Here is a 15,521-nt window from a genome sequence, read left to right on the forward strand (position 1 = left end):
GTCAGGTTATGGAAGGCAAGGAAGGGTTTTTTTCATATAGTAGTGGGGGACACAGAGTGAAAGCTATTTTACCTATGTGATTTTGGATGAATTATTTTTGTTTATTTGTCACATGGGATGATAGTAATAATACTCCCTCTTAGGACTGTTATAAAGCTCAAATGAGATGTCATGTATATAAAGCGCTTTGCAAATTTCAAAGCAAATATTTTTTCTGTCTAAATCAGCCTCTTCGTTTAACAGATTGGTAAACAGGCTTAGAGAAAGTAACTTAGTCATACACAGAGGTATTAAGCAGCAGAGCCAAAACTTGAACCCTTGTCCAGCTCCATATCTAGTGTTCTTTCTTTCACAACATCATGCTTCTTCAGAGATTAGATGAGCCCATGAACTTGGAAGAGCCCCAAAGAGACCTCAAGCTAGAACTAGCTAGCCAGTTTTAATGATCAAAGGATATAAAAAGGTAGTATTCAGAGAAGAAATTGTCGACATGGAATCTAGAGTTCCCAAACTTGTAGCTTAGTGAGATATGATGAACCCCAAGTTTAGAAATAGTTTGTAGGTTGGAGACCCCCAAAGCTTGTGCTTGTTCCCTGTTCCCATGGGAATCCACCCTGAAGGGAATCTCAGGCTAGCAGTTGCAGACTGAATAATGGACCCCAGGGTAAATGCTAAATACCCTTTTGTCCTAGGTAGTCTTGCCCATTGTATCAGAGACCCTGTCCCAGGAAGGCACACCTGGGCAGGAACTATCCTTTAGTATCCATTGTGTAAGTAGCCCCTTCCCCTACACCCTAGCCTCTAGCTATGATCCCTTTCTCTAGCTTGATTGTATCCTGTCAGTATACTGTCAATCATCTCTCCCAGCCCCTGGATCTTCCCAAAAGGTATATAAGTTCCCCAATTTCCTTTGTCCCTAGGAGTGGTCATCTAGCGCGGTGGCACTCCCAGGGGGATCAGGGAGCAGAGCGAAGCAGTGTTCCTTTAGACTCTGCACAAGGCGCAGCTCTGCATAAGAGGCCAAGTAGCCCTCATCCCCCTTTCCCTTGATTAAAGAGTGGTTTTATGACTATTTAATAGTCCCGCGTTTTTTCTAAGTTAACAAAATCCAAGTTATCAATAGCCATATTAAAAAATGCTCTAAATCAGTGATGGGCAAACTACAGCCCGAGGGCCAGATGCGGCCCCCTGAAATGTTCTATCCCCTCCCCCCTCCCCCCGTGGGACATTATTATTACTAATCTGCCAAATGCAATGAGTAGGATACAATACGATGAAACTTTGAAAGAGTTGCCTTAGAAACAGACTGACAGATGAGCATTTCCTTTCCTTTGGCCCCCTCTATTCTGAGTGCCATCTCGTACTCATCAGATTGGCAAAGTTGACAGAAAAGGAAAATGGCAAATGCTCAGGCTCTAGCCATTATAAAAAGCAGTTTGGAATTATGCCCCCAAAGCTATGCATACTCTTTGATACAATGATAAGCTAACAGGTAATGAAATGAAAGAAAGAAAAAGAACCATGTTTATGGTAGCTCTTTTTGTGGTGGCAGAGAATTGACAACTGAGGAAATGCTCATCAAGTAGGGAATGGCTGATCAATTAATAGTAGCTGAATGTGATAGAATACTAATTACTTTAAGAAACGAAGAAGCAGGGAAGGGAGTGCAGCTGGATGGCAGCTGAGTGACTCAGTGGATTGAGAGCCAAGCCTGGAGACAGGAGGTCCTGGGTTCAAATGTGACCTCAGACACTTCCTAGTTATGTGGCCCTGGGCAAGTCAATTAACCCCCATTGCCCAGCCCTTACTGCTCTTCTGCCTTTGAACCAATACACAGTATCGATTCTAAGATGTAAGATAAGGGTTAAAAAGAAAAAAGAAATGATGAAGGGATTGCTTTCAGAGAAACTTGAGAAGACTTATATGGACAGACAAAAAGTATGTACTGCCCAAATCTAGACAGAAAACTAAGAGACTCAGAGTGAAGATTGAGCCATTTTTTTTTTTAAACATGGCCAATGCAAGAATTTGTTTTGGCTAACTGTACCCATTGTTAACTAGTAAAAACAGAACTATTAAATAGTTCAAAAAATCACTCTTTAATTAAGGAAAGACCCACACAGAGCTGCTCAGGCCACAGGCCTACTCAGAGTCCAAGGATTGAACTCTGGTTGCTCTGGTCTCTGACCCCCTGGGAGAACCAACCGCGCAAGACTGACAACTCCAAGCAGCCATTAAAGCAGGGAAGCTTAAATACCTTTCTAGGGGAATGTGGAATAACAGTGAGGGGTTGACTCTTTATAACAGACACAAAAGAGAAAGACCCAGCCTAGGGTTGGACCACTTGGTAAAGGATTTTGGCTTAAGGGGAGAACCCATTGGACAAAAGAGATTCTCAACACCTGAGGGAATTAGCCATCTCCACTTAAACTACTTTAAGGTCTATCGTCAGTCAGAGACTAGTGAATTTGGACTTTCCCTCAGGGAGGAACTCTCCCCAGACTAGGTCTAATCTGGGGCTTTCAACTTTAAGCTGAATAAACTGGGGGTCATGAAATCTTTCTAGGCTACAAGTTTGGGGGTTTCTAGATTCCACGTTGACAACATTTATAACAGGAGTTTTGTTTTTCTTGCTTTCTTAATGGGAAGGGGAGTAAAAAGGAGAAAAATTAAGACATTAAAATAAAATCAAATGTCTAGAAGGGAAAAAAAAAAGATTTTGACTCCCAGAACATAAGAATTATGTGTATTTAAGGTAGGTGTACTTGAAAATGTGATATTCCCCCTCCCCTCAAAAAAGTACATAAGCTACTCTTTTACATTTAATTTGCATTATTAACATTTTCTCCATCACTTTCTTAAGTCTAGACAATCAACAAAACAGAAGGTCAAACCTCAATTTGTAACATTTATCTATTTTGTAAGTGCGAATAGTCACAATGAAAGTTTAACAATCTCCAGGGAGCCAGTTGGAATTTGGGTTAATAACAAGCCACGGGTTTTCCTCGTTATTTTTCTTATGGATTGTTTACAGAAGAAAGCTCTATGGCAGGTTGTGGTGACATGGGCATTGTACAGACATGGCATGAACACTGTACCCCTAACCCAGGCAAACTGTAAACAGGGAAATTCCCTTGCTCCTTTCTGTCCTTGTGACTCCTAACCCAAGAACATCTGATAGATCCTATAAGGCCCTGAGATTAGTATCACCTTTGAATGAATCCTGCTTTAGTTTGAAATGGATATGGAGATGCACCTCCAGGCTATACCTTGATATCATCAAGTTGTATCTCAGACATCTATTTGTCCTCTGAACTATGAGGGCCACCCCCTATGTCTTCTGGCAGACCCAGTCAGATGACAGAACACCCCACCAAATGCCTGAGTGGTTACCACACTAGAGTCACTCTCCACTGTTGTAAAGAATATAAAAACCAACCCCTGAACTGAAGTATTCTGGGAACTTCTAAGGTTGTTCCACTCACACCATAACTGGGGGAGACAGCTTTTCCATCCATGCTGTCACCCCCCCAAAGGAAGAGCTCCCCATCTTGCTGTTCCACCTTGCTATTCCACCTTCTTATCTTCCTGCCATTCTCAACATTACTTTCCAAATTAATAAACTTCTCTTTTTTACTTTTAAGCTGTTTCAGAGTCTTGCATTCTTGCAAAAGGTATCCTTCCCAAACCCAGGAATTCACCATTGTACCCACATCTGGTTGTAACCCCATAACAGTGGCAACCTCTTGGTAAGGATGATGCTGGGCTATCTTATGGGAACTGTAAACTAAAAGCAGAAAAATAGTAGCCAAAAGTAACTCTGGTGTCTCAGGATCCTGGATATAAGCAGCCTCTTTAATCCTATCCCCATGAGAGTTAGAATTTCTTTAGAATGTATTGAGACTGCCTTCCAGACTTCCTTGGCTCAGGCCTAAAGGCACAGACCCTCAATATATACCTCATCACTCCAATACAAAATAGCCAAACAAAGCTTTTGATTCACTCCCTTATATTTGGCAGGTGGAAAATGATGGGCAACTCATCCAAGAATGCTTTGCTCAGCAGAATCAATGTCTTCAATGCATCTCCTTGTTAAATATCCTTCTCCTTATATGCTAAATAACTCTTTTTGGTAATTGCCGAATGACCAATGAGTGTCTCATTTGGTACAATGTTGAATCTGACTTACTTGAGTCAGGCCCAGTCACAGGCAAACAACTGGCATAGTTTTGCAGGAATGAAACATAATGAACTTATTACTTGGGAGAATAGGCAGTGCAAAGGAACTGTGAGCCCAGATTGATCTTTATTCTTCTGATGGAAATTTTGGTTACTGACTGAGAGGCATCCCAGCTCCTGGGAGATGAGATGGTAAACTATCTGTGACCATTCAGCAAGAAGAGATTAATGAGAAGGACATGTGTCCTTAAGAAATGAACCTTGAAGATAATTGTCATAAGTTATCCTTTAGCTATGCTGAACCTTCCAGCTTGGTGATGTAGGCCTCCTTCTGGTTCTACTAGGGAATTTCCACAGAACTCAGATTTACCTTCAAAGCAGCCCAAAGGAATGAAATTTTGAGGGGTTGAAAGTGGTAATTTTTCACCTCACTAAAAAGGACAAAGAAAGAACTAATAGGACTCTGCCTAGGCTAGGAAAGGATGCTTTTGTATTGCTAATAGTCATTATCACCATATTGCTTCTTGGGAGGCCACGAGAAAAAGGCCTTTCCTCCTTTTAAGAGACTCATATTTGGGTATGAATGGGAAAGAACTGTTTGGTTTTGAATGGCTTTTTGGAAATAACAATCCTCAATTCTATACTCACATATTTACATAGCCAGCTTTAAATGGTATGAGGGACCTCAACCATGGAAAAAAAATCAAGACAGATTGCTAGATCTTTTTTGTTTTGTTTTGTTCTTAAACCCTTAACTTCTGTGTATTGGCTCATAGGTGGAAGAGTGATAAGGGTTAGGCAATGGGGGTCAAGTGACTTGCCCGGGGTCACACAGAGGGGAAGTGTCTGAGGCCAGATTTGAACCCAGGACCTCCCATCTCTAGGCCTGACTCTCAATCCACTGAGCTATCCAGCTGCCCAGATTGCTAGAATTTTAAAATTGTCTAACCTCTATGCTGAAGAAACTGATATTTGTTTGTTTGGTTTTTAAAATTTTGGAATTTGAGAGGCAAACCAGAAATTTGTCACATGGATTTTGGTTTGATTCTTTGGTAAAAAGACAATGCTAAATTCTCCCCAAGAGCTCAAGAAATCCTTCTGGAATCAGAGAGATGAACAAATGTGGGAACTGCCCCCCCAGGGAATATGACATCAGTTTAAAATTTTACACTCAAAAAAAAATTTTTTTTTACACTCAAATAATATATGTATAACCTAGTGGAATTGCTTGTCACCTCCGGGAGAGGGGAGGGAAAAGGAGAGGGAAACAACAAGAATCATGTGTCAATTGGGTTTTGGGGGGACCTCGAGTTTGCCCTGGGAACTCACCCCAGGGAAGTCCCAGACTGATTTATTTCAGACTGAACAATAGACCTTAAAGTACAGGATGATCCCAGTTCAGGTAGAACTAATTGATCTAATTAAATGTTAAGTACCCTTTTGTCCTAGTAGTTTCTCCCATTGTATCAGAGTCCTCTCCCAGGTAGCCCAACCTTCGGCTGGACCCTTCCCTTTTGTATCCATTGTAAAGCATCAGCCTCTCCCGGATAATCCTGTCTTGGATTTCTAATTTCCTTGTAGCCATGGTAAAGCCAACCAATCATACTTCCCAGTCTTTAGTTGCCCAAAAGGTATATAAGTTCGCCAAGTTCAATTATTCTTTGGGGAGTCATCTCACAAGGTGATTCTCACAGAGATACTGTTCCCAGAGTCCCAGAGCTCTCTGCTTTGTGTGGTTTTTAGTTGCTTGAGGCAGCCAAATATTGAACACTATCTCTTTCCTGATTAAAGATTTGGTTTTGCTGACTTTAGTAGTAATGTGTTTTTCTAAGTTGATACATGTAACCATAGAAAAATGTTTAAGTAAAAACTTACACTCGCCCCCTAAAAATCTTATAACTACAGGTGTATTGCACCTTCTAAGAGGAAACTACAATAGTTAGAGATAGGGAAATAGAAGAGAACAAAACTAATGTTTTTCTAGAGGCATGGACAAGTCGATTAGGGGGCAGTCCCCTTCGGTATAAAAGTTGTCAACGTAGAATCTAGAAGCCCCCAAACTTGTAGCTTATAAAGATTTAATGAACCCCATTTTACTTAGCTTAAAGGTGACAGCTTCAGGCTTGGACCCTTCACAAGAGAGTTCCTTCCCAGTGACTCTTCTGGTCTCCAGAAGCCTCTCCCAGTATATCACTCAGGACCTTCAACCTAGGAGAGTAAGGTGATGCTTACTGCACGGAAGAGTCACTCAGCTTGGGCTTGGCCTTTCCTCAGGGAGGAACTCTCATGTGAAAGGTCCAAGCCTGAGGCTGTCACTTTTAAGCTAAGTAAACTGGGGTTCATTAAATCTTTCTAGGCTAAGTTTGGGGGTTTACTAGGTTCCGTATCAACACAGTGTACATTCAAAATAAATGTTCAATCCCCTTCAGTTCAATTGCACCCCAAAGTTCATTCTGGATCTTCTTGATGTAGTGTAGGTTTCTGCAGGCATCTTTCTTCAAACAGTTTGTTTTCTAGATTCAAAGAGTTAGCTAGCTTCTTTCCCTGAAAATTTTCTTGAACAAAATTTTAGATTGTGGATTTTATGAAAATATATACAATCCCACCCCTCCCAGGGTGTTGACCAACACCCAGATCAACTCAGGATTGAGTTATGGAGTGTATGAGTCAATTACCAAAAGAAAAACCAAAAACATAAAAAGAAAAAGCAATAGAAGAAAAATTAAACTTTGGGAATAAGAAAAAACTTTAAACTTTAAACTCTTTGGAACTTCCAGTAAAGGGTCCCTACAGAGTTTAGAGCTCAGGCCCCAGGAACATATTCCCAACTCCTGCAGAAATGTCTCTTGTTTGGATGTGGCCAAAAAGGCCTGTGTGCTAGTCCAATGGAATCTCTGCCTTTGTTGCTTTTTTGTTTTGCTTTGCGCTTTGCTCCTTTAGCATAGGAGGGCACAGTGAGGCCTCTCCTCTGGCAGGGAAATAGTGCCTGGGCCTAGAAACAGTGCTTGGGCCTACAGACCTAAGAAATATAGTGCTCAGAACTACAATATTCTGTCCTGGCATACAGAATAGTTTAGGCCCTAGCAGTGGTATTTGTTCAACCCCAAGTCAGGGGGTAGCAGTTGACTATGGCAGAGATGAAGGCCCTAGCAGCAGCAGACAGCAGTGATCCCAGATATAGACCTAGGAAGAGCAGGCTTCCTTGGGGGGGAGGAGGGAACAAAAGCTCAGGCTGTTGATAGTCTCATCACCTGAGAAGAGAATAGTCACAAAGAAACTTAGCAATTCTTCTATGGCTAAATAAATCTCAAACTATTGAAAGAATAAGAATCTTATTTCCTTTCACTATTGAACCCAAACTACTAGAGAACTGGCCTGAGTCTGGCCCAGTGAAGAACAGAATCCTAGCACAAAGTTTTTATTTTGTTTTTATGTGCATGTATATGTGTGTTTACCCTTTAAATATATATTCCCAAGAATATCATAGCCAAAATCCAGAGTTTATACATCAAAGAAAAAATATCACAAAGAAGGGAATTTAAATACAAAGGAGAGGGGCAGCTGGGTGGCTCAGTGGATTGAGAGTTAGGCCTAGAGATGGGAGGTCCTAGGTTCAAAGCTGGCCTCAGACACTTCCCAGTTGTGTGACCCTGGGCAAGTCATTTGATCCCTATTGCCCACCCTTATCACTCTTCCACCTAGGAGCCAATACACAGAAGTTAAGGGTTTAAAATAAATAAATAAATAAATCTGTACCTGGCTCTCAATCCACTGAGCTGCCCAGCTGTGTCCCCTCTTCCACCCCACTATTCTAATGGCACAGAAGAAACAAGGATCCTTAATATCTTCGAAGGGAAGCTTCAGGGAGATAATTAAAAAAAAAAAAATAAAGGGCCTGGAGCTTAAGTTAATTCTGTTCTGAAGGTTTTAAGACAAGAAAGAGAAGAGAAAGTAAAAGGAATGTACTTGTATAGAAAAGAGGAAGAAAAGAGTAGAACTTTCTATTTCTCATAATTGGAGTTCTTGAGATTTTACAAACAAGGAAGAAGGGATGAGGGGAACAGGCATCAGATGAACCACACTTCTACCTAAACCAGACAAAGTAGGGTTGAACACACACATTTGGTGCAGAAATATATTAAACTCAGAATGGAAGGTTTAAGAGAAAGGATGATACCAGAGAGGGAATAGTCACAAGGAAATTTTTCATAAACCTGAAGGGGAGAATTAAAAGGAAAAAGAAAAAGAAAACAACTAGAATCTAAGGGGCAAGGGTACCAATCAGTTGGGGAATGACTGAACAAATTGTAGCATATTGGGTGTAAAGGAATATTATTGTGTTGTAGAAAGAGAGATTCCTACAATGCTGGGAAGTGTTGAATGAAGTAATGGAGAGTGAAATGAACAGAACCAGGAAAATACTTTATAGCATTATAAAGAAAAGCAGCTTTGAAAGACTTGAGAGGTGTTGGCTATGTAGCTCAGTGGACTGAGAGCCAACTCTAGAGACAGGAGGTCCTAGGTTCAAATCTGGCCTCAGACACTTCCCAGCTATGTGACCCTGGCAAGTCACTTAACCTCCATTGCCTAGCCCTTACTGCTCTTCTTCCATAGAACCAATACACAGTATTGATTCTAAGACAGAAGGTAAGGGTTTTAAAATAAATAAATAAAATAAAAGACTTGACAATTGTGATCAAAACAAGAACCAATAACATTTCTGGAGATCCTAGAATAGGGCATATTATCCTTCTAATACATATCCCATGTATCTTTCCCTCTTCTCTTCCCCAAGAGTCATACCATATGACAATTAGTAATTTTTCTGAGGAAAAAGAGTCAACAGAATTATAGGACAGTTCATTTATCTATCTATCATTTATTTATTTATCTAAATGGCTCACTCTATTTAATTAATTTCACTTTTTTTCTTTTAATTTTTAGATATTTTTCCATGTTTCCATGATTTATTTTCCCTCCCTTCCCTCTTTCCTTTCCTCTCCCAGAGCTAACAAGCAATTCTACTGGGTTGTACAAATGTTATCACTTGATACTGTTATAAAAATAAATATAGTATTCTTCTGAATACTGCTATGCTCCCAGGGGATATTGGTTTGGGAAGCTGTGCCTTGTATTCCCCTAGGTAGCTGGTGCAGGGGAAACACCAAGCCCTACCACCCAACTGGATGTTATAATTGCCCTATTCTTTATAATAGTGCCCAGGTAGGACCCTTATGGGTTTGTGGATGGGTAACCCTTTCAGGTCCCACCTGGGGTTGGATTAGTTAATATTATTGGGCTCTATTAGCCTTGGATAACGTTTTCATCTGACTGAGTTGCTCCCTCTCCAAGGGTCATGATATAATGACCACTCAGGCATGTACTTAATGAAACTTTATCTATAGATGTTAAATAGGGAAAGGAACAATTAGGAACGGATTGGGATAGGAGACCCTGTCACTAATAGCTATGATCAATAATCCTTCAGGACGGTAGGCTGTTGTTTCAGTAAACTGGAGCTAGTGGTTTCACACTCCTCTGGTTCAGCTTGGCCACTGCCAAACCAGGGAGGGCAAACTGCTTAGATACAGATATTGTGATTTCTCTCAGTTTCCCTGTTCTCAGTTTGTGATGTCAGCCTGCCCAGCCTTTAGGAAGTAGCTACCCTTCATCTCCCTCTGCTTCTTCTCCTTTTCTCCCGGGCCAGATACCTAGCTAATGATGATCAAATGCCTAAATATCTAGGGAGATTCAGAGCAATGTTCAAAGATCAAAGATCCAAGCTCAGATCCACAAAATGCCTTGGAACACACACAATACTAATTCTAAGACAGAAGGTAAGGGTTTAAAAAAAAAACAAACCCAAATGGGGTAATGAAGTATCAAACACAACTGAAAACAACTGAACAACAACAAAGTCTAACAAATTGATTGTGGTCAAAATTTTGTCTCTTGGTTTACCTTAATTTTCAAATGTAACATTGTTATACAGTATAAAAATGATAAGAAAAGAATGCAACTGTGCATACTCTTTCTATGTTCTTGATACATAAACCAAGGAGAGTCAAAGCAGAAAAAGAAAACTATAGATAAATATTCCTAATGAATATTGATGCAAATGTTATAAATAAAAATACTATTAATTAGGTTACAATAATATATTTGAAATGTTATTTATTCTTGGGCTTATATTAGGAATTTAGGGTTGATATGACATAAAGAAGTTTATAGGAAAGATTAAATCATGTCAATAATACACATAATAAAAAACATATATATAACTAGTATAGAGGGAGAAGAGAAGAGAGCTCAGAAGCTCCTAAGTTTAATGGGTATGACCTGAATGAAGATCCAGTAAGAGAGCCTGAGAAGGAATGGTCAGACTGGTAGGAGAAAAACCAAGGGAGAGTGTGTCCAGAAAATCTAGAGAGAAGAGATTATCAAGGAAAGGATGTCAAAGGCTGCTTAAAGAGAAGTCAAGAAACATGAGTAGAGTGGGAAAAGGTCACTGGATTTGACAATTAAAAGATTACTGGTAACTTTAGAGAGAGCAGTTTTGATTGAATGATGATATATGAAGACAAACTGAAGAGAATTAATAAGAAATTGAGAGAAAAAAGAAGTGTAGGTAGTATTCTCTGAATTTAACTACAAAAGGGATACATGGTATGATAGCTCATGGGGACAGATGAATGGAAGAAGAGGGTTTTTTTGAGGGTGACGGAGAAATGGGAATATTTTTATGCAGTAGAGAAGTAGTAGCCATGGAGAGATTAAAGGTGAGTGAGAGAGTAGGGATGAAAGAGGAGTCCAGTATGGAGAGGGAATTGCCTTAGCAAGGAAAATGGACACCTTTTCATGAAAAGCAGGAAGAAATAGTGGCAGAAGGCATCTGGGTGATGTGAGATGAGGAGAAGGGGAAAAGAGGGAAACAGTCAATTTTCACCTCCTCTCAAGAAGGCAAGGTCTTTCATTCCACTTTTCTGGAAACAGGTTTCTCAAGCAACTACGTTACCACCCCGCAGAGCTGACTGCTTATACTTAAGGACTAGGCCCCCTAGTGGCCCATACATTATTAAGTTTCCATTTAGGTTAGCATATTTTTCTTGTCTTCTCTTAATGACTATTTGACTGCAATAAAATATGCAGAGGATGTATTTAATAGTTGTGCATTTTAACATTTACTCATAATTTCTTTGTACACTAACACATGGTATCTTTTTTATAAAGGTACCATATGGTACTGAGAAATAATTATATTTTTTAATGTTCTTATTCAGAAGAAGTCATTAGTTTTTCAGAGCTAACTTCTTCAACATCTTATTCAATTCTTTCAAATACTCAAATGAACCAGTGATCTTTTTTGTTGTTCTATTCTTTACATCAATGACATCACGAATAAATACAAACCCAAAGAACAAACCATAGAGACAATAAGTATATGATGAACAAGCTTGGCCCCAAAGAAAAGATAATACTACACCACTTTGCAGAAGTAGGGAATCATGAGTGTGAAATAATGAAAATATAAAACCAAAGCTTTTTTGATATGTTTATTAGTTTTATAGAATTTTCTTCCTCTCAAAAATTATTATGAGAAGGCGAAATTAAGAAATTAAATGACTTACTGGAGAAAACCATGAAACCATGTTGACTTAACAAAGCCAAAAAGGATCAATGATAGAACTTAAAACCTGAATCCTTTGCTCGTTCTCCTAAACCATCACACCTCCTAAAGATGTTGAGAAATACTGGACCTATTTATTTATCTCCATATTCCTTATTTCCTGATGACCTTATTTTATGGGACCCCCAAATTTGCCTTTGTTCCTTGAGAACTTGCCTTCAGGGAAGTCCCAGACTTAACCTTGTCTTAGACTGAATAAGAAACCTTAAAGTACCCAATGATTTCAACCTAGATAGAATTAGTAGGTATAATAAAATCTTAAGTACTCTTTTGTCTTAGAAGTTTCTCCCACTATATCTGGGCCTCTTCCAGGAAGTCCAGTCCCAGACTGGGATCCTCCTTCCCTTGTCTCCATGAGAGTCAATTAATTGTCCTTCCTGTCCTTTGTTCCCCAAAAGGTATATAAGATTCTAAGTTCTTTAGTTTATTGGAAAAATCCCCTTTTGCAGTGTTTTTTTTCCTAGAGACAGTGTTCCCAGAGTCCCAGAGCTTGTCTCTGTGTGGTATTTTGTGCATGACTCTGTATGGAGGCCTTAAGAGCATTGTTTCCCTTGTCCCAATTAAAGATTTGTTTTTTCTTTTCTTTTCTTTAAACTTTCTTTTAATTTATTTAGAATGTTTTTCCATGGTTACATGATTCATGATCTTTTCCACCCTTCTTGCCTCCCCTCTCCCAGAGCTGACGAGCAATTCCACTGGATTATACATGTATCATTGTTGAAAACCTCTTTCTGTATTATTCATATTTTCAATAGAGTGATTTTTTAAAAATCAAAACCCTAATCATATCTGCATCAAAGCACGTGATTGATCCCATGTTTTTCTTCTGCTTCCACAGTTCTTTCTCTGGATGTGGACAGTGTTCTTTCTCATAATTTCCTCTGGATTGTCCTGAATCATTGCATTGCTGCTAGTAGAAAAGTCCATTACATTCTATTGTGCCACAGTGTATCAGTCTCTGTACAATGTTCTCCTGGTTCTGCTCCTTTTGCTCTGCATCAATTCCCGGAGGTCTTTCCAGTTCATGTGGAATTCCTCCAGTTCATCATTCCTTTCAGCACAATAGTATTCCATCACCATCAGATACCACAATTTGTTCAGCCATTCCCCAATCAATGGATATTTCTTCATTTTCCAATTTTTTGCTACCACAAAGAGCATGGCTATGAATATTTTTGTACAGGTCTTTTCCCTTATTATCTCTTTGGGGTACAAAGCCAGCAGTGATATGGCTGGATTAAAGGGCAGGCAGTCTTTTAAAGCCCTTTGCCCATAATTCCAGATTGCCCTCCAGAATGGTTGGACCAAAGACTTGTTCTTTCTAACTACTTTGGTGGTTCTGTGTTTTTCAAGATTGACATTCCTAACTCTTCACTCATAAGAACTTATTAAGAATCTTGGGTGATTCATTTCTAACTCCAGGCTACAAATACTCTAATATTTAGAACTCTGGATTCTTGTCCCCTGCATCTCAATCCTTCTTGCCTAATTTAACTATTGAATGTCTTAATTTCTCTTTCCTATTTACCTTTTTATGCTTCTCTTGCATCTTGTATTTGAGTCAAATTTTCCATTCAGCTCTGGCCTTTTCATCAGGAATGTTTGAAAGTCCTCTATTTCATTGAATACCCATTTTTCTCCCTGAAGGTTTGTGCTCAGTTTTGTTGGGTAAATGACTCTTGGTTGAAGTCCTAGTCTGCCTGGAATATGACCCTCCAATCTTTTAAGGTAGAAGCTGCTAAATTTATTTTCCTATTTGACTACATGATATTTGAATTGTTATTTTTTTGGCTGCTTACAATATTTTCTCCTTGACCTGTGAGTTCTGGAATATTCCTAGGAGTTTTTTTGGTGGGCATCTCTTTCAGGAGGTGATCAATGGATTCTTTTCATTTCTATTTTGCCCTCTTGTTCTAGAATATCAGAGTAGTTTTCCTTAATGATTTCTTTTCTTTTCTTTTTTTTTTTAAATCCTTACCTTCCATCTTGGAGTCAATATTGACTCCAAAGCAGAAGAGTGGTAAGGGCTAGGCAATGGGGGTTAAGTGACTTGCCCAGGGTCACACAGCTAGGACGTGTCTGAGGCCAGATTTGAATCTAGGACCTCCCATCTCTAGGCCTGGCTCTCCAGCTGCCCCTGATGATTTCTTGAAAGATGATGTCTAAGCTTTTGTTTTGGCCATGGTTTGCAGGTAGTCCAATAATTCTTAGGTTATCTTTCCTAGGTTTGTTTTCCAGGTCAATCACAACTTCATTTCTCAGGAATGGAATCTGTGTTACCATTGGAAGTCAATTTCTTGGGCTTTGTTTCTATGGTCCATCTAGGAGATGTTCCAGAAGTTAGCTGAAGTTAGATTTTTCCTGAACTTGACCATTCTAGACTCTAAGATTAATCTCAGAATAGTATTTTGTTCTTGGTAATTAATAACTGTGACTAGGTGAAAAGTGGAAAGAGTGCTTGGCCTGGAGTCAGGAAGACTCCTCTTTAATGAGTTCAAATCTGGCCAAATCACTGTTGATTTCAGTTTTCTTATCTGTCAACTGAACTGGAGAAATGGAAAGTTACTCTAGTAATTCTGCCAAAAAAAATCCCTAAATGGGGTCACAGAGAGTCAAATAGTACTGAAGTAACTGAACAACAACAACTCATAAGTTATTCATTCCTTTTTGGCTCCAGCATTGTTATGAGACTTCTTTTTAATTTTAAGGTTTTTGTCCATTTGTTCCTTTCTGACTTTGTCCATTTCCCCAAATCACATCTCTTCTCTTTCTACCAACTGAAGTAGCAGGTAAACTCTGTGTCCAAACACCAATTTCAGAGGGCCTCTTGACTTTTCACTAAATAAAATCTACTTGACATCTATATCCCTCTTGTAATATCTGGCTCCTGCTAAAACATCTCTCTACCTTTTTTTTTTTTTTTTTCAAAATCCTTATCTTCCATCTTGGAATCAATACTATATGCTGGTTCCAAGGCAGAAGAGCAATAAGGGCTAGGCAAGCGGGTCTAAGTGACTTGCCTAGAACTACATATCTAGGAGGTGTCTGAGACCACATTTGAACCCAGGAACTCCATCTCTAGACTTGGCTTTCAATCTACTGAGCCACCCAACTGCCCCCATGTCTCTCTAGTTTTCATGGACATTGCCACCATGTGATCTCAGAATTGGCAATCACTTAGGACAGCTAGGTGGCACAGTGGATAGAGTACCCAGTCTGGAAGACTTATCTTCTTGAGTTCAAATCCAGCCTCAGAGCTTAGTAGCTGTGTATCCCTGGGCAAGTCACTATCTGCCTCAGTTCCTCATCTGTAAAATGAGCTGGAGAAGGAAATGGAAACCCATTCCTGAAATCCTAAATGGCGTTGTGAAGACTCAGACACAACTGACTGGCTAAATGATAAAAAACAAAAAGTTTCACTTAAATTTTACATTTTTTTTGGCTTTTTGATGCTTTCCAGCAGGATTCAGAAGTGGGTCAGGGTTGTGGTAATTTGGTAGCAAAACCAACCCACACTTGTACCGAATCTAGTCTGTAGCTTTGGTCCTGAGAAGATTCCTAACTCTGGTCTAGGTGATATTGGTGGGATATTTAGACTTAGTGATAATGGCGATGGAAGAACTTTTTTCTCAGCTTTGGTATGCTTTTCAGTTTT

This window comes from Gracilinanus agilis, chromosome 4 (assembly GCF_016433145.1).
Source record: "Gracilinanus agilis isolate LMUSP501 chromosome 4, AgileGrace, whole genome shotgun sequence".
NCBI classification, from domain to species: Eukaryota; Metazoa; Chordata; class Mammalia; order Didelphimorphia; family Didelphidae; genus Gracilinanus; species Gracilinanus agilis.